This window comes from Etheostoma spectabile, chromosome 20 (genome assembly GCF_008692095.1).
Source record: "Etheostoma spectabile isolate EspeVRDwgs_2016 chromosome 20, UIUC_Espe_1.0, whole genome shotgun sequence".
NCBI lineage: Eukaryota > Metazoa > Chordata > Actinopteri > Perciformes > Percidae > Etheostoma > Etheostoma spectabile.
The window spans coordinates 10,063,201-10,065,696 of NC_045752.1; the positions used below are offsets into that span (position 1 = coordinate 10,063,201).

General features: G+C 26.7%; 1 protein-coding gene across 2 annotated transcripts in view; it reads left to right on the forward strand.

The window, feature by feature from the left end:
* Positions 1 to 2,496, forward strand: part of tmem179ab (transmembrane protein 179a, genome duplicate B) — an 8,745-nt gene that overhangs the window by 2,855 nt on the left and 3,394 nt on the right. The window lies entirely within an intron of this gene.

A 2,496-nucleotide genomic window follows, 5' to 3' on the forward strand; every position in this document is an offset into this window, starting at 1 on the left:
CTCTTGTTATGAATTGATACTATAAATAAAATTGAATTGAATTGAAATGAAATTGAATTCAACATGCTATACTATGACTACATGCTACACTATGACTTTTTATCCCAGTTTTCGACATGCTATGACTTTTTTAACATGCTATACACTGACGTTTTTATCACGTTTTTGACATACTATACTATGAGGTTTTTAAACATGCTATACTTAGATTTTTTATCAGTTTTGTGACATACTATACTATGACTTTTTATCCCATTTTCTGACATGCTATGACTTTTTATCACTTTCTATGACTTCATATCACTTTTTTAACATGCTATACACTGACTTTTTTATCACTTTTTCGACTTACTATACTATGACCTTTTTGACATGCTATACTATGTCTTTTTATTCCTTTTTTGATATGCTGTTCATGAGCTTTTTATCACCTTTTATTTTTCAACATACTATACTATGACTTTTTTATCACATTTTTCCACATGCTTTACTACGACTTTTTTATCACTTTTACCGACATACTATACTATGACTTTTTTATCTCATTTTTCCACATGCTTTACTACGACTTTTTTATCACTTTTACCGACATACTATACTATGACTTTTTATCACCTTTTTCAACATGAAATGCTGTGACTTTTTTATTTATTTTTTTACATATTATACCATGACTTTTTTTATCAACATACATTTGATAACATTTTTTTGACATACTATTCTATGACTTTTTTCACATATTTTGACACGCTATACTATGACTTTTTTGTATCACTTTTTATCGACATACTATTCTATGACTTTTTATTCCATTTATCAACATGGTATACTATGGCATTTTAGCAACTTTTCTGACATAGTATAATATGACTTTTTATCAACATTTTTGACATGCTATGACTTTTATCACTTTTTCGACTTACTATACTATGACCTTTTTGACATGCTATACTATGTCTTTTCATTCCTTTTTTGTATATTGTTCCTGTGCTTTTATCACCTTATATTTTTCGACATACTATACTATGACTTTTTATCACATTTTTCCACATGCTTCACTATGACTTTTTTTATCACTTTTTTTGACATGCTAGACTATGACCTTTTTCAACATTCTACACTATGACTTTTATTGACATACTATACTATGCCTTTTTATCACCTTTTTTGACATGCAATACTGTGAATTTTTTATTACTTTTTGACATAATATACTATGACTTTTTTATCAACATACTATACAATCACTTTTTTGATATACTATGAATTTTTTATCACTTTTTTTCAACATATTATGCCATGGCTTTTATCAACATGCTATACTATGACTTTTTAATCACTTTTTTCAACAGATACTATGACATTTTATCACTTTTTTATGACAAAATATACTATGACTTTTTTTTCACCTTTTTCAACATGCTATACTATGGTTTTTAATCACGTTTTTGACATACTATGCTATGACTTTTTTGACTTTTCTGCATTATGCATTTTTTATCTCTTTTTTCAATATACTATACTATAACTTTTTTGGACTTGCTATACTATGACCTTTCATCACTTTTTTCAACATCATACACTATAACATTGTATCACTTTTTTGAGATACTAAACTATGACTTTTTATCACCTTTTTCGACATACTATCACTTTTTTATAATTTTATTTGACATACTATACTATGACTTTGTTATCATTTTTTCAACGTACTAGTCATTGACTCTTTTAATCACTTTTTGAGACATACTACACTTTGACTTTTTTTGAGATACATGCTTTTTTATCACTTTTTTTTACCTGGACTTCATCACCTTTTTCAACATTTCAACTATGTACTAATGACTTTTTCATCACTTTTTTCGAAATACAATATACTGTGACTTTTTATCACTTTTTTCAACGTGTACTATGACGTTTTGATCACTTTTTCGACATGCCATACTTTGACTGTTTTCGCTTTTTTTGACATACAGTATATATACTATGACTGTTTTTACATACTATACTATGATTTAAAAAAAATGTATACCATGAATTTTTAACATGCTTTAATAAGACTTTTTTATCACCTTTTTTGACATACTATACTATGACTTTTTTCAATATACTATACCATGACTTTCTTATCACTTTTCTGACATACTGTATATACTATCTTTTTTTATATGCTATGGTTTTTTAAAACATTTCATACTATGAATTTTTGACTTGCTATACTATGACTTTTTTATCACTTTTTTGAGACACACTGTACTATGACTTTCAAAAAAATCTATACCATACTATGCCATGACTACCACTTTTTTCGATATACTACATTATTAATTTTTACTACTACTATGCCTTTTTTATATTTTCTTTTGACATAGGCCTACTATGCTATGACCTTTATCACTTTTTTTGAGATACTATACTAACACTTTGTTATCACTTTTTTGACATACCATAATAGACTTTTTTGGACTTTCTATTCTATGACTTTATGTCACTTTT